Source organism: Triturus cristatus, chromosome 5_2 (genome assembly GCF_964204655.1).
Source record: "Triturus cristatus chromosome 5_2, aTriCri1.1, whole genome shotgun sequence".
Lineage (NCBI taxonomy): Eukaryota > Metazoa > Chordata > Amphibia > Caudata > Salamandridae > Triturus > Triturus cristatus.
In genome coordinates, this window is record NC_140588.1 from 553,044,294 (window position 1) to 553,070,976 (window position 26,683).

Genomic DNA, 26,683 nt, shown 5'->3' on the forward strand with positions numbered 1-26,683 from the left:
ATGAATAATTGATATGTTCATATTGTCTAACCGCTATCTAGATGGATAAAGCTATGTATGCATCTATACATACTTATGCGTTCATACGCATCAGTATAAAACATTGATATTAGGTTTTTTCTAGACCAAATTCTAAAAAATGAGTTAAACAGTGAATCTCATAATTGTAGTAGGTCCCACCGAGATTTGAACTCGGATCGCTGGATTCAGAGTCCAGAGTGCTAACCATTACACCATGGAACCCTCTCACACAAGAGTGCCTTTTCCATTGAGACAAAAGAGAGCGCATCAGTGATGTCCTTCTCTTATATTGATAAAAAGATATCTCATTTGAATGGTCATAGTGGATAGAGATTTAATGTGATTTGATTCTTTTCAGCTATATTCTCTATAAAAGTGTTAAATATTCAAATGTTTATCTGAATATAAAAGTTATATCACAATGTTCATCTTTGCCTGTAGCATAATAAAACAGTCTACATTTCCAGACTACTGAAGCAATGTCTCTGTCTCCTGCATGGGTGGCTCGATAGAGCAATGGTTGGCAATTTGGACTTTGCATCCAATGATCCGATTTGAAACCTTGGAGGGACTTTTTTTATTACTCTTGAGCTTTTCCATTTCTTCATCTTTGTTCATTGATAGCTCAAATCCAACACCAGTAGGTTGAAAGAGTCAATTATTGAATGCTTTCAAAATGTCCATCAGCTTGAACAAGTTACATCAATACAAACTTTACAATACTTTGACATCAAATTTCTTCACAAAGTAGTTAGCCATTATAAAATCATATCCTGATTTTCTCAAACGCATTTCAGACGGGTGATTCACAGCATCACTTTTTTAAGCTTTCCCGCTATTGATAAGGCGAAAATAGCACATTTTGAATGAGAAGTTTTCTTCAATCAAACATAGAGGAACCCAAATGATGATCTCATTCAGCTAGTAAAAATGTTGTTTTATATTAGTATGGAAATCGTGAAAAGAAAATGTTTTTCATGCTGATTTACAACAGTTGATCTCCAATCGTAAAATATAAGCTTTTGGTCGGAGGCATGACAGGTACTGATCAAATTCTCATTTTTGAACTTTATTCACAAATCATATGATATGCTTTGTATACATCAACTGTATTGTTGGATCAATAATGAGTAAAAAGTGACTATCTCAATTTCAGGACATATAAAAGAGAAAGAAGTAGAAACTCATGTTTCAAATGCTGAGAGGCAACAACTGTTCATGATTTTCACCTCCACTAATTATATTTATTTTTATAATCTATATGTTTATATGTTCCTATAAATATACAGAGACATATAGCTATATATACAGAGATACATATGTACAGGTTGATTTTTACATGTTTATAAGTAAATGTGATGTTGTTCCAAATAAAACTTCTAAGAACTGAATGGAAAAGAAAATTGTAATGTTCAGATAAGTCCCACTGAAATTTGTACTCAGATCCCTGTTTTCAGAGTCCAGAGTGCTAACCACGACACCATCCACCCTCCCGTACCGGGGTGAGCTTTCCATTTTGACAGAAGAGATTTGCCTCAGGGGGCAACTTATCTTTCATTGAAAAATATTATCTCACATAAAAACCACTGTTCAACAGAGTTATAACGTTATTTGAGTCTTTTGGGCAACATCCTTCCCCAACATAGTTCAATATGCAAAAGTTTACCAGAATAGGAAAGCAATCCAATTCAGTTTCTCTTTGACAGTAGAATATTAAAAACTTTGACATTTCCACATTGCTGCAGCAGTTTGCACTCCTTTCACATGGGAGGTTCCATGGTGTAATGGTTAGCACTTTGGACTTTGAATCCAATGATCCGAGTTCAAATCTCGGTGGGACCATTTTATGACTCTTGACCAAATCATTTTCTTTCAAGTGTATTCATTAATATCACATATCTAATACCGGTAGGGTGAAAAATTAATTTATTGATTATACTCTAAAAGTTTACTAGATGTGAGCAAATAATAGAATTTTTACAATACCTGGAAACTAAATGGCTCAAAATAATGAGAGATTTTACAAACTCACTCTGGTTTCTCAAACTCATCACAGGGGCCTGATGCACGACATTACTTTTTAAAATCTTACTGTTATTGATAAGGGGAACAAGGAACTTTTTAATTGCAAAGCATTCATTAAAACAAAACTTGAGGAGTCAAACTTTGTATTACGGGGACCGAAGATGTGCAGTTTGAATAATAATCTTGAAATTCAGACGTACAAAGATTTTACACACTGATTTTCAACAGTAAATCCACAACCAATAAAGTTGAATCTTTTGAAAGACATGTCAAAGGTGTGAATCTGAAATTCACTTTCAAAGAAATTCACAATGAAATGCACTGTGTAAGTCCAGCATGTTGTCAGCTAAGAAATCAGCAAAAATGAACTATCTCATTACTGGCCATATAGATGAGAAAGGAAAATAAACTCATGTTTACAATGTGGATGTGAAAGAACAGTTTCTAGGTTCAGCTTCAATATTTATGTTTATGAATAATTGATATGTTCATATTGTCTAACAGCTATCTAGATGGATAAAGCTATGTATGCATCTATACATACTTATGCGTTCATACGCATCAGTATAAAACATTGATATTAGGTTTTTTCTAGACCAAATTCTAAAAAATGAGTTAAACAGTGAATCTCATAATTGTAGTAGGTCCCACCGAGATTTGAACTCGGATCGCTGGATTCAGAGTCCAGAGTGCTAACCATTACACCATGGAACCCTCTCACACAAGAGTGCCTTTTCCATTGAGACAAAAGAGAGCGCATCAGTGATGTCCTTCTCTTATATTGATAAAAAGATATCTCATTTGAATGGTCATAGTGGATAGAGATTTAATGTGATTTGATTCTTTTCAGCTATATTCTCTATAAAAGTGTTAAATATTCAAATGTTTATCTGAATATAAAAGTTATATCACAATGTTCATCTTTGCCTGTAGCATAATAAAACAGTCTACATTTCCAGACTACTGAAGCAATGTCTCTGTCTCCTGCATGGGTGGCTCGATAGAGCAATGGTTGGCAATTTGGACTTTGCATCCAATGATCCGATTTGAAACCTTGGAGGGACTTTTTTTATTACTCTTGAGCTTTTCCATTTCTTCATCTTTGTTCATTGATAGCTCAAATCCAACACCAGTAGGTTGAAAGAGTCAATTATTGAATGCTTTCAAAATGTCCATCAGCTTGAACAAGTTACATCAATACAAACTTTACAATACTTTGACATCAAATTTCTTCACAAAGTAGTTAGCCATTATAAAATCATATCCTGATTTTCTCAAACGCATTTCAGACGGGTGATTCACAGCATCACTTTTTTAAGCTTTCCCGCTATTGATAAGGCGAAAATAGCACATTTTGAATGAGAAGTTTTCTTCAATCAAACATAGAGGAACCCAAATGATGATCTCATTCAGCTAGAAAAAATGTTGTTTTATATTAGTATGGAAATCGTGAAAAGAAAATGTTTTTCATGCTGATTTACAACAGTTGATCTCCAATCGTAAAATATAAGCTTTTGGTCGGAGGCATGACAGGTACTGATCAAATTCTCATTTTTGAACTTTATTCACAAATCATATGATATGCTTTGTATACATCAACTGTATTGTTGGATCAATAATGAGTAAAAAGTGACTATCTCAATTTCAGGACATATAAAAGAGAAAGAAGTAGAAACTCATGTTTCAAATGCTGAGAGGCAACAACTGTTCATGATTTTCACCTCCACTAATTATATTTATTTTTATAATCTATATGTTTATATGTTCCTATAAATATACAGAGACATATAGCTATATATACAGAGATACATATGTACAGGTTGATTTTTACATGTTTATAAGTAAATGTGATGTTGTTCCAAATAAAACTTCTAAGAACTGAATGGAAAAGAAAATTGTAATGTTCAGATAAGTCCCACTGAAATTTGTACTCAGATCCCTGTTTTCAGAGTCCAGAGTGCTAACCACGACACCATCCACCCTCCCGTACCGGGGTGAGCTTTCCATTTTGACAGAAGAGATTTGCCTCAGGGGGCAACTTATCTTTCATTGAAAAATATTATCTCACATAAAAACCACTGTTCAACAGAGTTATAACGTTATTTGAGTCTTTTGGGCAACATCCTTCCCCAACATAGTTCAATATGCAAAAGTTTACCAGAATAGGAAAGCAATCCAATTCAGTTTCTCTTTGACAGTAGAATATTAAAAACTTTGACATTTCCACATTGCTGCAGCAGTTTGCACTCCTTTCACATGGGAGGTTCCATGGTGTAATGGTTAGCACTTTGGACTTTGAATCCAATGATCCGAGTTCAAATCTCGGTGGGACCATTTTATGACTCTTGACCAAATCATTTTCTTTCAAGTGTATTCATTAATATCACATATCTAATACCGGTAGGGTGAAAAATTAATTTATTGATTATACTCTAAAAGTTTACTAGATGTGAGCAAATAATAGAATTTTTACAATACCTGGAAACTAAATGGCTCAAAATAATGAGAGATTTTACAAACTCACTCTGGTTTCTCAAACTCATCACAGGGGCCTGATGCACGACATTACTTTTTAAAATCTTACTGTTATTGATAAGGGGAACAAGGAACTTTTTAATTGCAAAGCATTCATTAAAACAAAACTTGAGGAGTCAAACTTTGTATTACGGGGACCGAAGATGTGCAGTTTGAATAATAATCTTGAAATTCAGACGTACAAAGATTTTACACACTGATTTTCAACAGTAAATCCACAACCAATAAAGTTGAATCTTTTGAAAGACATGTCAAAGGTGTGAATCTGAAATTCACTTTCAAAGAAATTCACAATGAAATGCACTGTGTAAGTCCAGCATGTTGTCAGCTAAGAAATCAGCAAAAATGAACTATCTCATTACTGGCCATATAGATGAGAAAGGAAAATAAACTCATGTTTACAATGTGGATGTGAAAGAACAGTTTCTAGGTTCAGCTTCAATATTTATGTTTATGAATAATTGATATGTTCATATTGTCTAACAGCTATCTAGATGGATAAAGCTATGTATGCATCTATACATACTTATGCGTTCATACGCATCAGTATAAAACATTGATATTAGGTTTTTTCTAGACCAAATTCTAAAAAATGAGTTAAACAGTGAATCTCATAATTGTAGTAGGTCCCACCGAGATTTGAACTCGGATCGCTGGATTCAGAGTCCAGAGTGCTAACCATTACACCATGGAACCCTCTCACACAAGAGTGTCTTTTCCATTGAGACAAAAGAGAGCGCATCAGTGATGTCCTTCTCTTATATTGATAAAAAGATATCTCATTTGAATGGTCATAGTGGATAGAGATTTAATGTGATTTGATTCTTTTCAGCTATATTCTCTATAAAAGTGTTAAATATTCAAATGTTTATCTGAATATAAAAGTTATATCACAATGTTCATCTTTGCCTCTAGCATAATAAAACAGTCTACATTTCCAGACTACTGAAGCAATGTCTCTGTCTCCTGCATGGGTGGCTCGATAGAGCAATGGTTGGCAATTTGGACTTTGCATCCAATGATCCGATTTGAAACCTTGGAGGGACTTTTTTTATTACTCTTGAGCTTTTCCATTTCTTCATCTTTGTTCATTGATAGCTCAAATCCAACACCAGTAGGTTGAAAGAGTCAATTATTGAATGCTTTCAAAATGTCCATCAGCTTGAACAAGTTACATCAATACAAACTTTACAATACTTTGACATCAAATTTCTTCACAAAGTAGTTAGCCATTATAAAATCATATCCTGATTTTCTCAAACGCATTTCAGACGGGTGATTCACAGCATCACTTTTTTAAGCTTTCCCGCTATTGATAAGGCGAAAATAGCACATTTTGAATGAGAAGTTTTCTTCAATCAAACATAGAGGAACCCAAATGATGATCTCATTCAGCTAGTAAAAATGTTGTTTTATATTAGTATGGAAATCGTGAAAAGAAAATGTTTTTCATGCTGATTTACAACAGTTGATCTCCAATCGTAAAATATAAGCTTTTGGTCGGAGGCATGACAGGTACTGATCAAATTCTCATTTTTGAACTTTATTCACAAATCATATGATATGCTTTGTATACATCAACTGTATTGTTGGATCAATAATGAGTAAAAAGTGACTATCTCAATTTCAGGACATATAAAAGAGAAAGAAGTAGAAACTCATGTTTCAAATGCTGAGAGGCAACAACTGTTCATGATTTTCACCTCCACTAATTATATTTATTTTTATAATCTATATGTTTATATGTTCCTATAAATATACAGAGACATATAGCTATATATACAGAGATACATATGTACAGGTTGATTTTTACATGTTTATAAGTAAATGTGATGTTGTTCCAAATAAAACTTCTAAGAACTGAATGGAAAAGAAAATTGTAATGTTCAGATAAGTCCCACTGAAATTTGTACTCAGATCCCTGTTTTCAGAGTCCAGAGTGCTAACCACGACACCATCCACCCTCCCGTACCGGGGTGAGCTTTCCATTTTGACAGAAGAGATTTGCCTCAGGGGGCAACTTATCTTTCATTGAAAAATATTATCTCACATAAAAACCACTGTTCAACAGAGTTATAACGTTATTTGAGTCTTTTGGGCAACATCCTTCCCCAACATAGTTCAATATGCAAAAGTTTACCAGAATAGGAAAGCAATCCAATTCAGTTTCTCTTTGACAGTAGAATATTAAAAACTTTGACATTTCCACATTGCTGCAGCAGTTTGCACTCCTTTCACATGGGAGGTTCCATGGTGTAATGGTTAGCACTTTGGACTTTGAATCCAATGATCCGAGTTCAAATCTCGGTGGGACCATTTTATGACTCTTGACCAAATCATTTTCTTTCAAGTGTATTCATTAATATCACATATCTAATACCGGTAGGGTGAAAAATTAATTTATTGATTATACTCTAAAAGTTTACTAGATGTGAGCAAATAATAGAATTTTTACAATACCTGGAAACTAAATGGCTCAAAATAATGAGAGATTTTACAAACTCACTCTGGTTTCTCAAACTCATCACAGGGGCCTGATGCACGACATTACTTTTTAAAATCTTACTGTTATTGATAAGGGGAACAAGGAACTTTTTAATTGCAAAGCATTCATTAAAACAAAACTTGAGGAGTCAAACTTTGTATTACGGGGACCGAAGATGTGCAGTTTGAATAATAATCTTGAAATTCAGACGTACAAAGATTTTACACACTGATTTTCAACAGTAAATCCACAACCAATAAAGTTGAATCTTTTGAAAGACATGTCAAAGGTGTGAATCTGAAATTCACTTTCAAAGAAATTCACAATGAAATGCACTGTGTAAGTCCAGCATGTTGTCAGCTAAGAAATCAGCAAAAATGAACTATCTCATTACTGGCCATATAGATGAGAAAGGAAAATAAACTCATGTTTACAATGTGGATGTGAAAGAACAGTTTCTAGGTTCAGCTTCAATATTTATGTTTATGAATAATTGATATGTTCATATTGTCTAACAGCTATCTAGATGGATAAAGCTATGTATGCATCTATACATACTTATGCGTTCATACGCATCAGTATAAAACATTGATATTAGGTTTTTTCTAGACCAAATTCTAAAAAATGAGTTAAACAGTGAATCTCATAATTTTAGTAGGTCCCACCGAGATTTGAACTCGGATCGCTGGATTCAGAGTCCAGAGTGCTAACCATTACACCATGGAACCCTCTCACACAAGAGTGCCTTTTCCATTGAGACAAAAGAGAGCGCATCAGTGATGTCCTTCTCTTATATTGATAAAAAGATATCTCATTTGAATGGTCATAGTGGATAGAGATTTAATGTGATTTGATTCTTTTCAGCTATATTCTCTATAAAAGTGTTAAATATTCAAATGTTTATCTGAATATAAAAGTTATATCACAATGTTCATCTTTGCCTGTAGCATAATAAAACAGTCTACATTTCCAGACTACTGAAGCAATGTCTCTGTCTCCTGCATGGGTGGCTCGATAGAGCAATGGTTGGCAATTTGGACTTTGCATCCAATGATCCGATTTGAAACCTTGGAGGGACTTTTTTTATTACTCTTGAGCTTTTCCATTTCTTCATCTTTGTTCATTGATAGCTCAAATCCAACACCAGTAGGTTGAAAGAGTCAATTATTGAATGCTTTCAAAATGTCCATCAGCTTGAACAAGTTACATCAATACAAACTTTACAATACTTTGACATCAAATTTCTTCACAAAGTAGTTAGCCATTATTAAATCATATCCTGATTTTCTCAAACGCATTTCAGACGGGTGATTCACAGCATCACTTTTTTAAGCTTTCCCGCTATTGATAAGGCGAAAATAGCACATTTTGAATGAGAAGTTTTCTTCAATCAAACATAGAGGAACCCAAATGATGATCTCATTCAGCTAGTAAAAATGTTGTTTTATATTAGTATGGAAATCGTGAAAAGAAAATGTTTTTCATGCTGATTTACAACAGTTGATCTCCAATCGTAAAATATAAGCTTTTGGTCGGAGGCATGACAGGTACTGATCAAATTCTCATTTTTGAACTTTATTCACAAATCATATGATATGCTTTGTATACATCAACTGTATTGTTGGATCAATAATGAGTAAAAAGTGACTATCTCAATTTCAGGACATATAAAAGAGAAAGAAGTAGAAACTCATGTTTCAAATGCTGAGAGGCAACAACTGTTCATGATTTTCACCTCCACTAATTATATTTATTTTTATAATCTATATGTTTATATGTTCCTATAAATATACAGAGACATATAGCTATATATACAGAGATACATATGTACAGGTTGATTTTTACATGTTTATAAGTAAATGTGATGTTGTTCCAAATAAAACTTCTAAGAACTGAATGGAAAAGAAAATTGTAATGTTCAGATAAGTCCCACTGAAATTTGTACTCAGATCCCTGTTTTCAGAGTCCAGAGTGCTAACCACGACACCATCCACCCTCCCGTACCGGGGTGAGCTTTCCATTTTGACAGAAGAGATTTGCCTCAGGGGGCAACTTATCTTTCATTGAAAAATATTATCTCACATAAAAACCACTGTTCAACAGAGTTATAACGTTATTTGAGTCTTTTGGGCAACATCCTTCCCCAACATAGTTCAATATGCAAAAGTTTACCAGAATAGGAAAGCAATCCAATTCAGTTTCTCTTTGACAGTAGAATATTAAAAACTTTGACATTTCCACATTGCTGCAGCAGTTTGCACTCCTTTCACATGGGAGGTTCCATGGTGTAATGGTTAGCACTTTGGACTTTGAATCCAATGATCCGAGTTCAAATCTCGGTGGGACCATTTTATGACTCTTGACCAAATCATTTTCTTTCAAGTGTATTCATTAATATCACATATCTAATACCGGTAGGGTGAAAAATTAATTTATTGATTATACTCTAAAAGTTTACTAGATGTGAGCAAATAATAGAATTTTTACAATACCTGGAAACTAAATGGCTCAAAATAATGAGAGATTTTACAAACTCACTCTGGTTTCTCAAACTCATCACAGGGGCCTGATGCACGACATTACTTTTTAAAATCTTACTGTTATTGATAAGGGGAACAAGGAACTTTTTAATTGCAAAGCATTCATTAAAACAAAACTTGAGGAGTCAAACTTTGTATTACGGGGACCGAAGATGTGCAGTTTGAATAATAATCTTGAAATTCAGACGTACAAAGATTTTACACACTGATTTTCAACAGTAAATCCACAACCAATAAAGTTGAATCTTTTGAAAGACATGTCAAAGGTGTGAATCTGAAATTCACTTTCAAAGAAATTCACAATGAAATGCACTGTGTAAGTCCAGCATGTTGTCAGCTAAGAAATCAGCAAAAATGAACTATCTCATTACTGGCCATATAGATGAGAAAGGAAAATAAACTCATGTTTACAATGTGGATGTGAAAGAACAGTTTCTAGGTTCAGCTTCAATATTTATGTTTATGAATAATTGATATGTTCATATTGTCTAACAGCTATCTAGATGGATAAAGCTATGTATGCATCTATACATACTTATGCGTTCATACGCATCAGTATAAAACATTGATATTAGGTTTTTTCTAGACCAAATTCTAAAAAATGAGTTAAACAGTGAATCTCATAATTGTAGTAGGTCCCACCGAGATTTGAACTCGGATCGCTGGATTCAGAGTCCAGAGTGCTAACCATTACACCATGGAACCCTCTCACACAAGAGTGCCTTTTCCATTGAGACAAAAGAGAGCGCATCAGTGATGTCCTTCTCTTATATTGATAAAAAGATATCTCATTTGAATGGTCATAGTGGATAGAGATTTAATGTGATTTGATTCTTTTCAGCTATATTCTCTATAAAAGTGTTAAATATTCAAATGTTTATCTGAATATAAAAGTTATATCACAATGTTCATCTTTGCCTGTAGCATAATAAAACAGTCTACATTTCCAGACTACTGAAGCAATGTCTCTGTCTCCTGCATGGGTGGCTCGATAGAGCAATGGTTGGCAATTTGGACTTTGCATCCAATGATCCGATTTGAAACCTTGGAGGGACTTTTTTTATTACTCTTGAGCTTTTCCATTTCTTCATCTTTGTTCATTGATAGCTCAAATCCAACACCAGTAGGTTGAAAGAGTCAATTATTGAATGCTTTCAAAATGTCCATCAGCTTGAACAAGTTACATCAATACAAACTTTACAATACTTTGACATCAAATTTCTTCACAAAGTAGTTAGCCATTATAAAATCATATCCTGATTTTCTCAAACGCATTTCAGACGGGTGATTCACAGCATCACTTTTTTAAGCTTTCCCGCTATTGATAAGGCGAAAATAGCACATTTTGAATGAGAAGTTTTCTTCAATCAAACATAGAGGAACCCAAATGATGATCTCATTCAGCTAGTAAAAATGTTGTTTTATATTAGTATGGAAATCGTGAAAAGAAAATGTTTTTCATGCTGATTTACAACAGTTGATCTCCAATCGTAAAATATAAGCTTTTGGTCGGAGGCATGACAGGTACTGATCAAATTCTCATTTTTGAACTTTATTCACAAATCATATGATATGCTTTGTATACATCAACTGTATTGTTGGATCAATAATGAGTAAAAAGTGACTATCTCAATTTCAGGACATATAAAAGAGAAAGAAGTAGAAACTCATGTTTCAAATGCTGAGAGGCAACAACTGTTCATGATTTTCACCTCCACTAATTATATTTATTTTTATAATCTATATGTTTATATGTTCCTATAAATATACAGAGACATATAGCTATATATACAGAGATACATATGTACAGGTTGATTTTTACATGTTTATAAGTAAATGTGATGTTGTTCCAAATAAAACTTCTAAGAACTGAATGGAAAAGAAAATTGTAATGTTCAGATAAGTCCCACTGAAATTTGTACTCAGATCCCTGTTTTCAGAGTCCAGAGTGCTAACCACGACACCATCCACCCTCCCGTACCGGGGTGAGCTTTCCATTTTGACAGAAGAGATTTGCCTCAGGGGGCAACTTATCTTTCATTGAAAAATATTATCTCACATAAAAACCACTGTTCAACAGAGTTATAACGTTATTTGAGTCTTTTGGGCAACATCCTTCCCCAACATAGTTCAATATGCAAAAGTTTACCAGAATAGGAAAGCAATCCAATTCAGTTTCTCTTTGACAGTAGAATATTAAAAACTTTGACATTTCCACATTGCTGCAGCAGTTTGCACTCCTTTCACATGGGAGGTTCCATGGTGTAATGGTTAGCACTTTGGACTTTGAATCCAATGATCCGAGTTCAAATCTCGGTGGGACCATTTTATGACTCTTGACCAAATCATTTTCTTTCAAGTGTATTCATTAATATCACATATCTAATACCGGTAGGGTGAAAAATTAATTTATTGATTATACTCTAAAAGTTTACTAGATGTGAGCAAATAATAGAATTTTTACAATACCTGGAAACTAAATGGCTCAAAATAATGAGAGATTTTACAAACTCACTCTGGTTTCTCAAACTCATCACAGGGGCCTGATGCACGACATTACTTTTTAAAATCTTACTGTTATTGATAAGGGGAACAAGGAACTTTTTAATTGCAAAGCATTCATTAAAACAAAACTTGAGGAGTCAAACTTTGTATTACGGGGACCGAAGATGTGCAGTTTGAATAATAATCTTGAAATTCAGACGTACAAAGATTTTACACACTGATTTTCAACAGTAAATCCACAACCAATAAAGTTGAATCTTTTGAAAGACATGTCAAAGGTGTGAATCTGAAATTCACTTTCAAAGAAATTCACAATGAAATGCACTGTGTAAGTCCAGCATGTTGTCAGCTAAGAAATCAGCAAAAATGAACTATCTCATTACTGGCCATATAGATGAGAAAGGAAAATAAACTCATGTTTACAATGTGGATGTGAAAGAACAGTTTCTAGGTTCAGCTTCAATATTTATGTTTATGAATAATTGATATGTTCATATTGTCTAACAGCTATCTAGATGGATAAAGCTATGTATGCATCTATACATACTTATGCGTTCATACGCATCAGTATAAAACATTGATATTAGGTTTTTTCTAGACCAAATTCTAAAAAATGAGTTAAACAGTGAATCTCATAATTTTAGTAGGTCCCACCGAGATTTGAACTCGGATCGCTGGATTCAGAGTCCAGAGTGCTAACCATTACACCATGGAACCCTCTCACACAAGAGTGCCTTTTCCATTGAGACAAAAGAGAGCGCATCAGTGATGTCCTTCTCTTATATTGATAAAAAGATATCTCATTTGAATGGTCATAGTGGATAGAGATTTAATGTGATTTGATTCTTTTCAGCTATATTCTCTATAAAAGTGTTAAATATTCAAATGTTTATCTGAATATAAAAGTTATATCACAATGTTCATCTTTGCCTGTAGCATAATAAAACAGTCTACATTTCCAGACTACTGAAGCAATGTCTCTGTCTCCTGCATGGGTGGCTCGATAGAGCAATGGTTGGCAATTTGGACTTTGCATCCAATGATCCGATTTGAAACCTTGGAGGGACTTTTTTTATTACTCTTGAGCTTTTCCATTTCTTCATCTTTGTTCATTGATAGCTCAAATCCAACACCAGTAGGTTGAAAGAGTCAATTATTGAATGCTTTCAAAATGTCCATCAGCTTGAACAAGTTACATCAATACAAACTTTACAATACTTTGACATCAAATTTCTTCACAAAGTAGTTAGCCATTATTAAATCATATCCTGATTTTCTCAAACGCATTTCAGACGGGTGATTCACAGCATCACTTTTTTAAGCTTTCCCGCTATTGATAAGGCGAAAATAGCACATTTTGAATGAGAAGTTTTCTTCAATCAAACATAGAGGAACCCAAATGATGATCTCATTCAGCTAGTAAAAATGTTGTTTTATATTAGTATGGAAATCGTGAAAAGAAAATGTTTTTCATGCTGATTTACAACAGTTGATCTCCAATCGTAAAATATAAGCTTTTGGTCGGAGGCATGACAGGTACTGATCAAATTCTCATTTTTGAACTTTATTCACAAATCATATGATATGCTTTGTATACATCAACTGTATTGTTGGATCAATAATGAGTAAAAAGTGACTATCTCAATTTCAGGACATATAAAAGAGAAAGAAGTAGAAACTCATGTTTCAAATGCTGAGAGGCAACAACTGTTCATGATTTTCACCTCCACTAATTATATTTATTTTTATAATCTATATGTTTATATGTTCCTATAAATATACAGAGACATATAGCTATATATACAGAGATACATATGTACAGGTTGATTTTTACATGTTTATAAGTAAATGTGATGTTGTTCCAAATAAAACTTCTAAGAACTGAATGGAAAAGAAAATTGTAATGTTCAGATAAGTCCCACTGAAATTTGTACTCAGATCCCTGTTTTCAGAGTCCAGAGTGCTAACCACGACACCATCCACCCTCCCGTACCGGGGTGAGCTTTCCATTTTGACAGAAGAGATTTGCCTCAGGGGGCAACTTATCTTTCATTGAAAAATATTATCTCACATAAAAACCACTGTTCAACAGAGTTATAACGTTATTTGAGTCTTTTGGGCAACATCCTTCCCCAACATAGTTCAATATGCAAAAGTTTACCAGAATAGGAAAGCAATCCAATTCAGTTTCTCTTTGACAGTAGAATATTAAAAACTTTGACATTTCCACATTGCTGCAGCAGTTTGCACTCCTTTCACATGGGAGGTTCCATGGTGTAATGGTTAGCACTTTGGACTTTGAATCCAATGATCCGAGTTCAAATCTCGGTGGGACCATTTTATGACTCTTGACCAAATCATTTTCTTTCAAGTGTATTCATTAATATCACATATCTAATACCGGTAGGGTGAAAAATTAATTTATTGATTATACTCTAAAAGTTTACTAGATGTGAGCAAATAATAGAATTTTTACAATACCTGGAAACTAAATGGCTCAAAATAATGAGAGATTTTACAAACTCACTCTGGTTTCTCAAACTCATCACAGGGGCCTGATGCACGACATTACTTTTTAAAATCTTACTGTTATTGATAAGGGGAACAAGGAACTTTTTAATTGCAAAGCATTCATTAAAACAAAACTTGAGGAGTCAAACTTTGTATTACGGGGACCGAAGATGTGCAGTTTGAATAATAATCTTGAAATTCAGACGTACAAAGATTTTACACACTGATTTTCAACAGTAAATCCACAACCAATAAAGTTGAATCTTTTGAAAGACATGTCAAAGGTGTGAATCTGAAATTCACTTTCAAAGAAATTCACAATGAAATGCACTGTGTAAGTCCAGCATGTTGTCAGCTAAGAAATCAGCAAAAATGAACTATCTCATTACTGGCCATATAGATGAGAAAGGAAAATAAACTCATGTTTACAATGTGGATGTGAAAGAACAGTTTCTAGGTTCAGCTTCAATATTTATGTTTATGAATAATTGATATGTTCATATTGTCTAACAGCTATCTAGATGGATAAAGCTATGTATGCATCTATACATACTTATGCGTTCATACGCATCAGTATAAAACATTGATATTAGGTTTTTTCTAGACCAAATTCTAAAAAATGAGTTAAACAGTGAATCTCATAATTGTAGTAGGTCCCACCGAGATTTGAACTCGGATCGCTGGATTCAGAGTCCAGAGTGCTAACCATTACACCATGGAACCCTCTCACACAAGAGTGCCTTTTCCATTGAGACAAAAGAGAGCGCATCAGTGATGTCCTTCTCTTATATTGATAAAAAGATATCTCATTTGAATGGTCATAGTGGATAGAGATTTAATGTGATTTGATTCTTTTCAGCTATATTCTCTATAAAAGTGTTAAATATTCAAATGTTTATCTGAATATAAAAGTTATATCACAATGTTCATCTTTGCCTGTAGCATAATAAAACAGTCTACATTTCCAGACTACTGAAGCAATGTCTCTGTCTCCTGCATGGGTGGCTCGATAGAGCAATGGTTGGCAATTTGGACTTTGCATCCAATGATCCGATTTGAAACCTTGGAGGGACTTTTTTTATTACTCTTGAGCTTTTCCATTTCTTCATCTTTGTTCATTGATAGCTCAAATCCAACACCAGTAGGTTGGAAGAGTCAATTATTGAATGCTTTCAAAATGTCCATCAGCTTGAACAAGTTACATCAATACAAACTTTACAATACTTTGACATCAAATTTCTTCACAAAGTAGTTAGCCATTATAAAATCATATCCTGATTTTCTCAAACGCATTTCAGACGGGTGATTCACAGCATCACTTTTTTAAGCTTTCCCGCTATTGATAAGGCGAAAATAGCACATTTTGAATGAGAAGTTTTCTTCAATCAAACATAGAGGAACCCAAATGATGATCTCATTCAGCTAGTAAAAATGTTGTTTTATATTAGTATGGAAATCGTGAAAAGAAAATGTTTTTCATGCTGATTTACAACAGTTGATCTCCAATCGTAAAATATAAGCTTTTGGTCGGAGGCATGACAGGTACTGATCAAATTCTCATTTTTGAACTTTATTCACAAATCATATGATATGCTTTGTATACATCAACTGTATTGTTGGATCAATAATGAGTAAAAAGTGACTATCTCAATTTCAGGACATATAAAAGAGAAAGAAGTAGAAACTCATGTTTCAAATGCTGAGAGGCAACAACTGTTCATGATTTTCACCTCCACTAATTATATTTATTTTTATAATCTATATGTTTATATGTTCCTATAAATATACAGAGACATATAGCTATATATACAGAGATACATATGTACAGGTTGATTTTTACATGTTTATAAGTAAATGTGATGTTGTTCCAAATAAAACTTCTAAGAACTGAATGGAAAAGAAAATTGTAATGTTCAGATAAGTCCCACTGAAATTTGTACTCAGATCCCTGTTTTCAGAGTCCAGAGTGCTAACCACGACACCATCCACCCTCCCGTACCGGGGTGAGCTTTCCATTTTGACAGAAGAGATTTGCCTCAGGGGGCAACTTATCTTTCATTGAAAAATATTATCTCACATAAAAACCACTGTTCAACAGAGTTATAACGTTATTTGAGTCTTTTGGGCAACATCCTTCCCCAACATAGTTCAATATGCAAAAGTTTACCAGAATAGGAAAGCAATCCAATTCAGTTTCTCTTTGACAGTAGAATATTAAAAACTTTGACATTTCCACATTGCTGCAGCAGTTTGCACTCCTTTCACATGGGAGGTTCCATGGTGTAATGGTTAGCACTTTGAATCCAATGATCCGAGTTCAAATCTCGGTGGGACCATTTTATGACTCTTGACCAAATCATTTTCTTTCAAGTGTATTCATTAATATCACATATCTAATACCGGTAGGGTGAAAAATTAATTTATTGATTATACTCTAAAAGTTTACTAGATGTGAGCAAATAATAGAATTTTTACAATACCTGGAAACTAAATGGCTCAAAATAATGAGAGATTTTACAAACTCACTCTGGTTTCTCAAACTCATCACAGGGGCCTGATGCACGACATTACTTTTTAAAATCTTACTGTTATTGATAAGGGGAACAAGGAACTTTTTAATTGCAAAGCATTCATTAAAACAAAACTTGAGGAGTCAAACTTTGTATTACGGGGACCGAAGATGTGCAGTTTGAATAATAATCTTGAAATTCAGACGTACAAAGATTTTACACACTGATTTTCAACAGTAAATCCACAACCAATAAAGTTGAATCTTTTGAAAGACATGTCAAAGGTGTGAATCTGAAATTCACTTTCAAAGAAATTCACAATGAAATGCACTGTGTAAGTCCAGCATGTTGTCAGCTAAGAAATCAGCAAAAATGAACTATCTCATTACTGGCCATATAGATGAGAAAGGAAAATAAACTCATGTTTACAATGTGGATGTGAAAGAACAGTTTCTAGGTTCAGCTTCAATATTTATGTTTATGAATAATTGATATGTTCATATTGTCTAACAGCTATCTAGATGGATAAAGCTATGTATGCATCTATACATACTTATGCGTTCATACGCATCAGTATAAAACATTGATATTAGGTTTTTTCTAGACCAAATTCTAAAAAATGAGTTAAACAGTGAATCTCATAATTGTAGTAGGTCCCACCGAGATTTGAACTTGGATCGCTGGATTCAGAGTCCAGAGTGCTAACCATTACACCATGGAACCCTCTCACACAAGAGTGCCTTTTCCATTGAGACAAAAGAGAGCGCATCAGTGATGTCCTTCTCTTATATTGATAAAAAGATATCTCATTTGAATGGTCATAGTGGATAGAGATTTAATGTGATTTGATTCTTTTCAGCTATATTCTCTATAAAAGTGTTAAATATTCAAATGTTTATCTGAATATAAAAGTTATATCACAATGTTCATCTTTGCCTGTAGCATAATAAAACAGTCTACATTTCCAGACTACTGAAGCAATGTCTCTGTCTCCTGCATGGGTGGCTCGATAGAGCAATGGTTGGCAATTTGGACTTTGCATCCAATGATCCGATTTGAAACCTTGGAGGGACTTTTTTTATTACTCTTGAGCTTTTCCATTTCTTCATCTTTGTTCATTGATAGCTCAAATCCAACACCAGTAGGTTGAAAGAGTCAATTATTGAATGCTTTCAAAATGTCCATCAGCTTGAACAAGTTACATCAATACAAACTTTACAATACTTTGACATCAAATTTCTTCACAAAGTAGTTAGCCATTATTAAATCATATCCTGATTTTCTCAAACGCATTTCAGACGGGTGATTCACAGCATCACTTTTTTAAGCTTTCCCGCTATTGATAAGGCGAAAATAGCACATTTTGAATGAGAAGTTTTCTTCAATCAAACATAGAGGAACCCAAATGATGATCTCATTCAGCTAGTAAAAATGTTGTTTTATATTAGTATGGAAATCGTGAAAAGAAAATGTTTTTCATGCTGATTTACAACAGTTGATCTCCAATCGTAAAATATAAGCTTTTGGTCGGAGGCATGACAGGTACTGATCAAATTCTCATTTTTGAACTTTATTCACAAATCATATGATATGCTTTGTATACATCAACTGTATTGTTGGATCAATAATGAGTAAAAAGTGACTATCTCAATTTCAGGACATATAAAAGAGAAAGAAGTAGAAACTCATGTTTCAAATGCTGAGAGGCAACAACTGTTCATGATTTTCACCTCCACTAATTATATTTATTTTTATAATCTATATGTTTATATGTTCCTATAAATATACAGAGACATATAGCTATATATACAGAGATACATATGTACAGGTTGATTTTTACATGTTTATAAGTAAATGTGATGTTGTTCCAAATAAAACTTCTAAGAACTGAATGGAAAAGAAAATTGTAATGTTCAGATAAGTCCCACTGAAATTTGTACTCAGATCCCTGTTTTCAGAGTCCAGAGTGCTAACCACGACACCATCCACCCTCCCGTACCGGGGTGAGCTTTCCATTTTGACAGAAGAGATTTGCCTCAGGGGGCAACTTATCTTTCATTGAAAAATATTATCTCACATAAAAACCACTGTTCAACAGAGTTATAACGTTATTTGAGTCTTTTGGGCAACATCCTTCCCCAACATAGTTCAATATGCAAAAGTTTACCAGAATAGGAAAGCAATCCAATTCAGTTTCTCTTTGACAGTAGAATATTAAAAACTTTGACATTTCCACATTGCTGCAGCAGTTTGCACTCCTTTCACATGGGAGGTTCCATGGTGTAATGGTTAGCACTTTGGACTTTGAATCCAATGATCCGAGTTCAAATCTCGGTGGGACCATTTTATGACTCTTGACCAAATCATTTTCTTTCAAGTGTATTCATTAATATCACATATCTAATACCGGTAGGGTGAAAAATTAATTTATTGATTATACTCTAAAAGTTTACTAGATGTGAGCAAATAATAGAATTTTTACAATACCTGGAAACTAAATGGCTCAAAATAATGAGAGATTTTACAAACTCACTCTGGTTTCTCAAACTCATCACAGGGGCCTGATGCACGACATTACTTTTTAAAATCTTACTGTTATTGATAAGGGGAACAAGGAACTTTTTAATTGCAAAGCATTCATTAAAACAAAACTTGAGGAGTCAAACTTTGTATTACGGGGACCGAAGATGTGCAGTTTGAATAATAATCTTGAAATTCAGACGTACAAAGATTTTACACACTGATTTTCAACAGTAAATCCACAACCAATAAAGTTGAATCTTTTGAAAGACATGTCAAAGGTGTGAATCTGAAATTCACTTTCAAAGAAATTCACAATGAAATGCACTGTGTAAGTCCAGCATGTTGTCAGCTAAGAAATCAGCAAAAATGAACTATCTCATTACTGGCCATATAGATGAGAAAGGAAAATAAACTCATGTTTACAATGTGGATGTGAAAGAACAGTTTCTAGGTTCAGCTTCAATATTTATGTTTATGAATAATTGATATGTTCATATTGTCTAACAGCTATCTAGATGGATAAAGCTATGTATGCATCTATACATACTTATGCGTTCATACGCATCAGTATAAAACATTGATATTAGGTTTTTTCTAGACCAAATTCTAAAAAATGAGTTAAACAGTGAATCTCATAATTGTAGTAGGTCCCACCGAGATTTGAACTCGGATCGCTGGATTCAGAGTCCAGAGTGCTAACCATTACACCATGGAACCCTCTCACACAAGAGTGCCTTTTCCATTGAGACAAAAGAGAGCGCATCAGTGATGTCCTTCTCTTATATTGATAAAAAGATATCTCATTTGAATGGTCATAGTGGATAGAGATTTAATGTGATTTGATTCTTTTCAGCTATATTCTCTATAAAAGTGTTAAATATTCAAATGTTTATCTGAATATAAAAGTTATATCACAATGTTCATCTTTGCCTGTAGCATAATAAAACAGTCTACATTTCCAGACTACTGAAGCAATGTCTCTGTCTCCTGCATGGGTGGCTCGATAGAGCAATGGTTGGCAATTTGGACTTTGCATCCAATGATCCGATTTGAAACCTTGGAGGGACTTTTTTTATTACTCTTGAGCTTTTCCATTTCTTCATCTTTGTTCATTGATAGCTCAAATCCAACACCAGTAGGTTGAAAGAGTCAATTATTGAATGCTTTCAAAATGTCCATCAGCTTGAACAAGTTACATCAATACAAACTTTACAATACTTTGACATCAAATTTCTTCACAAAGTAGTTAGCCATTATAAAATCATATCCTGATTTTCTCAAAGCATTTCAGACGGGTGATTCACAGCATCACTTTTTTAAGCTTTCCCGCTATTGATAAGGCGAAAATAGCACATTTTGAATGAGAAGTTTTCTTCAATCAAACATAGAGGAACCCAAATGATGATCTCATTCAGCTAGTAAAAATGTTGTTTTATATTAGTATGGAAATCGTGAAAAGAAAATGTTTTTCATGCTGATTTACAACAGTTGATCTCCAATCGTAAAATATAAGCTTTTGGTCGGAGGCATGACAGGTACTGATCAAATTCTCATTTTTGAACTTTATTCACAAATCATATGATATGCTTTGTATACATCAACTGTATTGTTGGATCAATAATGAGTAAAAAGTGACTATCTCAATTTCAGGACATATAAAAGAGAAAGAAGTAGAAACTCATGTTTCAAATGCTGAGAGGCAACAACTGTTCATGATTTTCACCTTCACTAATTATATTTATTTTTATAATCTATATGTTTATATGTTCCTATAAATATACAGAGACATATAGCTATATATACAGAGATACATATGTACAGGTTGATTTTTACATGTTTATAAGTAAATGTGATGTTGTTCCAAATAAAACTTCTAAGAACTGAATGGAAAAGAAAATTGTAATGTTCAGATAAGTCCCACTGAAATTTGTACTCAGATCCCTGTTTTCAGAGTCCAGAGTGCTAACCACGACACCATCCACCCTCCCGTACCGGGGTGAGCTTTCCATTTTGACAGAAGAGATTTGCCTCAGGGGGCAACTTATCTTTCATTGAAAAATATTATCTCACATAAAAACCACTGTTCAACAGAGTTATAACGTTATTTGAGTCTTTTGGGCAACATCCTTCCCCAACATAGTTCAATATGCAAAAGTTTACCAGAATAGGAAAGCAATCCAATTCAGTTTCTCTTTGACAGTAGAATATTAAAAACTTTGACATTTCCACATTGCTGCAGCAGTTTGCACTCCTTTCACATGGGAGGTTCCATGGTGTAATGGTTAGCACTTTGGACTTTGAATCCAATGATCCGAGTTCAAATCTCGGTGGGACCATTTTATGACTCTTGACCAAATCATTTTCTTTCAAGTGTATTCATTAATATCACATATCTAATACCGGTAGGGTGAAAAATTAATTTATTGATTATACTCTAAAAGTTTACTAGATGTGAGCAAATAATAGAATTTTTACAATACCTGGAAACTAAATGGCTCAAAATAATGAGAGATTTTACAAACTCACTCTGGTTTCTCAAACTCATCACAGGGGCCTGATGCACGACATTACTTTTTAAAATCTTACTGTTATTGATAAGGGGAACAAGGAACTTTTTAATTGCAAAGCATTCATTAAAACAAAACTTGAGGAGTCAAACTTTGTATTACGGGGACCGAAGATGTGCAGTTTGAATAATAATCTTGAAATTCAGACGTACAAAGATTTTACACACTGATTTTCAACAGTAAATCCACAACCAATAAAGTTGAATCTTTTGAAAGACATGTCAAAGGTGTGAATCTGAAATTCACTTTCAAAGAAATTCACAATGAAATGCACTGTGTAAGTCCAGCATGTTGTCAGCTAAGAAATCAGCAAAAATGAACTATCTCATTACTGGCCATATAGATGAGAAAGGAAAATAAACTCATGTTTACAATGTGGATGTGAAAGAACAGTTTCTAGGTTCAGCTTCAATATTTATGTTTATGAATAATTGATATGTTCATATTGTCTAACAGCTATCTAGATGGATAAAGCTATGTATGCATCTATACATACTTATGCGTTCATACGCATCAGTATAAAACATTGATATTAGGTTTTTTCTAGACCAAATTCTAAAAAATGAGTTAAACAGTGAATCTCATAATTGTAGTAGGTCCCACCGAGATTTGAACTCGGATCGCTGGATTCAGAGTCCAGAGTGCTAACCATTACACCATGGAACCCTCTCACACAAGAGTGCCTTTTCCATTGAGACAAAAGAGAGCGCATCAGTGATGTCCTTCTCTTATATTGATAAAAAGATATCTCATTTGAATGGTCATAGTGGATAGAGATTTAATGTGATTTGATTCTTTTCAGCTATATTCTCTATAAAAGTGTTAAATATTCAAATGTTTATCTGAATATAAAAGTTATATCACAATGTTCATCTTTGCCTGTAGCATAATAAAACAGTCTACATTTCCAGACTACTGAAGCAATGTCTCTGTCTCCTGCATGGGTGGCTCGATAGAGCAATGGTTGGCAATTTGGACTTTGCATCCAATGATCCGATTTGAAACCTTGGAGGGACTTTTTTTATTACTCTTGAGCTTTTCCATTTCTTCATCTTTGTTCATTGATAGCTCAAATCCAACACCAGTAGGTTGAAAGAGTCAATTATTGAATGCTTTCAAAATGTCCATCAGCTTGAACAAGTTACATCAATACAAACTTTACAATACTTTGACATCAAATTTCTTCACAAAGTAGTTAGCCATTATAAAATCATATCCTGATTTTCTCAAACGCATTTCAGACGGGTGATTCACAGCATCACTTTTTTAAGCTTTCCCGCTATTGATAAGGCGAAAATAGCACATTTTGAATGAGAAGTTTTCTTCAATCAAACATAGAGGAACCCAAATGATGATCTCATTCAGCTAGTAAAAATGTTGTTTTATATTAGTATGGAAATCGTGAAAAGAAAATGTTTTTCATGCTGATTTACAACAGTTGATCTCCAATCGTAAAATATAAGCTTTTGGTCGGAGGCATGACAGGTACTGATCAAATTCTCATTTTTGAACTTTATTCACAAATCATATGATATGCTTTGTATACATCAACTGTATTGTTGGATCAATAATGAGTAAAAAGTGACTATCTCAATTTCAGGACATATAAAAGAGAAAGAAGTAGAAACTCATGTTTCAAATGCTGAGAGGCAACAACTGTTCATGATTTTCACCTCCACTAATTATATTTATTTTTATAATCTATATGTTTATATGTTCCTATAAATATACAGAGACATATAGCTATATATACAGAGATACATATGTACAGGTTGATTTTTACATGTTTATAAGTAAATGTGATGTTGTTCCAAATAAAACTTCTAAGAACTGAATGGAAAAGAAAATTGTAATGTTCAGATAAGTCCCACTGAAATTTGTACTCAGATCCCTGTTTTCAGAGTCCAGAGTGCTAACCACGACACCATCCACCCTCCCGTACCGGGGTGAGCTTTCCATTTTGACAGAAGAGATTTGCCTCAGGGGGCAACTTATCTTTCATTGAAAAATATTATCTCACATAAAAACCACTGTTCAACAGAGTTATAACGTTATTTGAGTCTTTTGGGCAACATCCTTCCCCAACATAGTTCAATATGCAAAAGTTTACCAGAATAGGAAAGCAATCCAATTCAGTTTCTCTTTGACAGTAGAATATTAAAAACTTTGACATTTCCACATTGCTGCAGCAGTTTGCACTCCTTTCACATGGGAGGTTCCATGGTGTAATGGTTAGCACTTTGGACTTTGAATCCAATGATCCGAGTTCAAATCTCGGTGGGACCATTTTATGACTCTTGACCAAATCATTTTCTTTCAAGTGTATTCATTAATATCACATATCTAATACCGGTAGGGTGAAAAATTAATTTATTGATTATACTCTAAAAGTTTACTAGATGTGAGCAAATAATAGAATTTTTACAATACCTGGAAACTAAATGGCTCAAAATAATGAGAGATTTTACAAACTCACTCTGGTTTCTCAAACTCATCACAGGGGCCTGATGCACGACATTACTTTTTAAAATCTTACTGTTATTGATAAGGGGAACAAGGAACTTTTTAATTGCAAAGCATTCATTAAAACAAAACTTGAGGAGTCAAACTTTGTATTACGGGGACCGAAGATGTGCAGTTTGAATAATAATCTTGAAATTCAGACGTACAAAGATTTTACACACTGATTTTCAACAGTAAATCCACAACCAATAAAGTTGAATCTTTTGAAAGACATGTCAAAGGTGTGAATCTGAAATTCACTTTCAAAGAAATTCACAATGAAATGCACTGTGTAAGTCCAGCATGTTGTCAGCTAAGAAATCAGCAAAAATGAACTATCTCATTACTGGCCATATAGATGAGAAAGGAAAATAAACTCATGTTTACAATGTGGATGTGAAAGAACAGTTTCTAGGTTCAGCTTCAATATTTATGTTTATGAATAATTGATATGTTCATATTGTCTAACAGCTATCTAGATGGATAAAGCTATGTATGCATCTATACATACTTATGCGTTCATACGCATCAGTATAAAACATTGATATTAGGTTTTTTCTAGACCAAATTCTAAAAAATGAGTTAAACAGTGAATCTCATAATTGTAGTAGGTCCCACCGAGATTTGAACTCGGATCGCTGGATTCAGAGTCCAGAGTGCTAACCATTACACCATGGAACCCTCTCACACAAGAGTGCCTTTTCCATTGAGACAAAAGAGAGCGCATCAGTGATGTCCTTCTCTTATATTGATAAAAAGATATCTCATTTGAATGGTCATAGTGGATAGAGATTTAATGTGATTTGATTCTTTTCAGCTATATTCTCTATAAAAGTGTTAAATATTCAAATGTTTATCTGAATATAAAAGTTATATCACAATGTTCATCTTTGCCTGTAGCATAATAAAACAGTCTACATTTCCAGACTACTGAAGCAATGTCTCTGTCTCCTGCATGGGTGGCTCGATAGAGCAATGGTTGGCAATTTGGACTTTGCATCCAATGATCCGATTTGAAACCTTGGAGGGACTTTTTTTATTACTCTTGAGCTTTTCCATTTCTTCATCTTTGTTCATTGATAGCTCAAATCCAACACCAGTAGGTTGAAAGAGTCAATTATTGAATGCTTTCAAAATGTCCATCAGCTTGAACAAGTTACATCAATACAAACTTTACAATACTTTGACATCAAATTTCTTCACAAAGTAGTTAGCCATTATAAAATCATATCCTGATTTTCTCAAACGCATTTCAGACGGGTGATTCACAGCATCACTTTTTTAAGCTTTCCCGCTATTGATAAGGCGAAAATAGCACATTTTGAATGAGAAGTTTTCTTCAATCAAACATAGAGGAACCCAAATGATGATCTCATTCAGCTAGTAAAAATGTTGTTTTATATTAGTATGGAAATCGTGAAAAGAAAATGTTTTTCATGCTGATTTACAACAGTTGATCTCCAATCGTAAAATATAAGCTTTTGGTCGGAGGCATGACAGGTACTGATCAAATTCTCATTTTTGAACTTTATTCACAAATCATATGATATGCTTTGTATACATCAACTGTATTGTTGGATCAATAATGAGTAAAAAGTGACTATCTCAATTTCAGGACATATAAAAGAGAAAGAAGTAGAAACTCATGTTTCAAATGCTGAGAGGCAACAACTGTTCATGATTTTCACCTCCACTAATTATATTTATTTTTATAATCTATATGTTTATATGTTCCTATAAATATACAGAGACATATAGCTATATATACAGAGATACATATGTACAGGTTGATTTTTACATGTTTATAAGTAAATGTGATGTTGTTCCAAATAAAACTTCTAAGAACTGAATGGAAAAGAAAATTGTAATGTTCAGATAAGTCCCACTGAAATTTGTACTCAGATCCCTGTTTTCAGAGTCCAGAGTGCTAACCACGACACCATCCACCCTCCCGTACCG

At 33.7% G+C, this 26,683-nt stretch overlaps 19 non-coding genes across 19 annotated transcripts; 9 read left to right on the forward strand and 10 right to left on the reverse strand.

The window, feature by feature from the left end:
- Positions 1-171: 171 nt before the first annotated feature.
- TRNAQ-CUG (transfer RNA glutamine (anticodon CUG)) lies at positions 172-243 on the reverse strand. Its single transcript has one exon. It is a non-coding gene; the product is annotated as a tRNA-Gln (tRNA).
- Positions 244-1,791: 1,548 nt separating this feature from the next.
- TRNAQ-UUG (transfer RNA glutamine (anticodon UUG)) lies at positions 1,792-1,863 on the forward strand. The gene has a single exon. It is a non-coding gene; the product is annotated as a tRNA-Gln (tRNA).
- An 825-nt stretch (positions 1,864-2,688) lies between these two features.
- TRNAQ-CUG (transfer RNA glutamine (anticodon CUG)) lies at positions 2,689-2,760 on the reverse strand. Its single transcript has one exon. It is a non-coding gene; the product is annotated as a tRNA-Gln (tRNA).
- A 1,548-nt stretch (positions 2,761-4,308) lies between these two features.
- On the forward strand, positions 4,309-4,380 carry TRNAQ-UUG (transfer RNA glutamine (anticodon UUG)). The gene has a single exon. It is a non-coding gene; the product is annotated as a tRNA-Gln (tRNA).
- Positions 4,381-5,205: 825 nt separating this feature from the next.
- On the reverse strand, positions 5,206-5,277 carry TRNAQ-CUG (transfer RNA glutamine (anticodon CUG)). The gene has a single exon. It is a non-coding gene; the product is annotated as a tRNA-Gln (tRNA).
- A 1,548-nt stretch (positions 5,278-6,825) lies between these two features.
- On the forward strand, positions 6,826-6,897 carry TRNAQ-UUG (transfer RNA glutamine (anticodon UUG)). The gene has a single exon. It is a non-coding gene; the product is annotated as a tRNA-Gln (tRNA).
- Positions 6,898-7,722: 825 nt separating this feature from the next.
- Positions 7,723-7,794, reverse strand: TRNAQ-CUG (transfer RNA glutamine (anticodon CUG)). The gene has a single exon. It is a non-coding gene; the product is annotated as a tRNA-Gln (tRNA).
- A 1,548-nt stretch (positions 7,795-9,342) lies between these two features.
- TRNAQ-UUG (transfer RNA glutamine (anticodon UUG)) lies at positions 9,343-9,414 on the forward strand. Its single transcript has one exon. It is a non-coding gene; the product is annotated as a tRNA-Gln (tRNA).
- An 825-nt stretch (positions 9,415-10,239) lies between these two features.
- TRNAQ-CUG (transfer RNA glutamine (anticodon CUG)) lies at positions 10,240-10,311 on the reverse strand. Its single transcript has one exon. It is a non-coding gene; the product is annotated as a tRNA-Gln (tRNA).
- A 1,548-nt stretch (positions 10,312-11,859) lies between these two features.
- TRNAQ-UUG (transfer RNA glutamine (anticodon UUG)) lies at positions 11,860-11,931 on the forward strand. The gene has a single exon. It is a non-coding gene; the product is annotated as a tRNA-Gln (tRNA).
- An 825-nt stretch (positions 11,932-12,756) lies between these two features.
- On the reverse strand, positions 12,757-12,828 carry TRNAQ-CUG (transfer RNA glutamine (anticodon CUG)). Its single transcript has one exon. It is a non-coding gene; the product is annotated as a tRNA-Gln (tRNA).
- Positions 12,829-14,376: 1,548 nt separating this feature from the next.
- TRNAQ-UUG (transfer RNA glutamine (anticodon UUG)) lies at positions 14,377-14,448 on the forward strand. Its single transcript has one exon. It is a non-coding gene; the product is annotated as a tRNA-Gln (tRNA).
- Positions 14,449-15,273: 825 nt separating this feature from the next.
- Positions 15,274-15,345, reverse strand: TRNAQ-CUG (transfer RNA glutamine (anticodon CUG)). The gene has a single exon. It is a non-coding gene; the product is annotated as a tRNA-Gln (tRNA).
- A 4,058-nt stretch (positions 15,346-19,403) lies between these two features.
- Positions 19,404-19,475, forward strand: TRNAQ-UUG (transfer RNA glutamine (anticodon UUG)). Its single transcript has one exon. It is a non-coding gene; the product is annotated as a tRNA-Gln (tRNA).
- An 825-nt stretch (positions 19,476-20,300) lies between these two features.
- TRNAQ-CUG (transfer RNA glutamine (anticodon CUG)) lies at positions 20,301-20,372 on the reverse strand. The gene has a single exon. It is a non-coding gene; the product is annotated as a tRNA-Gln (tRNA).
- A 1,547-nt stretch (positions 20,373-21,919) lies between these two features.
- Positions 21,920-21,991, forward strand: TRNAQ-UUG (transfer RNA glutamine (anticodon UUG)). The gene has a single exon. It is a non-coding gene; the product is annotated as a tRNA-Gln (tRNA).
- Positions 21,992-22,816: 825 nt separating this feature from the next.
- TRNAQ-CUG (transfer RNA glutamine (anticodon CUG)) lies at positions 22,817-22,888 on the reverse strand. The gene has a single exon. It is a non-coding gene; the product is annotated as a tRNA-Gln (tRNA).
- A 1,548-nt stretch (positions 22,889-24,436) lies between these two features.
- Positions 24,437-24,508, forward strand: TRNAQ-UUG (transfer RNA glutamine (anticodon UUG)). The gene has a single exon. It is a non-coding gene; the product is annotated as a tRNA-Gln (tRNA).
- An 825-nt stretch (positions 24,509-25,333) lies between these two features.
- TRNAQ-CUG (transfer RNA glutamine (anticodon CUG)) lies at positions 25,334-25,405 on the reverse strand. Its single transcript has one exon. It is a non-coding gene; the product is annotated as a tRNA-Gln (tRNA).
- Positions 25,406-26,683: the final 1,278 nt, after the last annotated feature.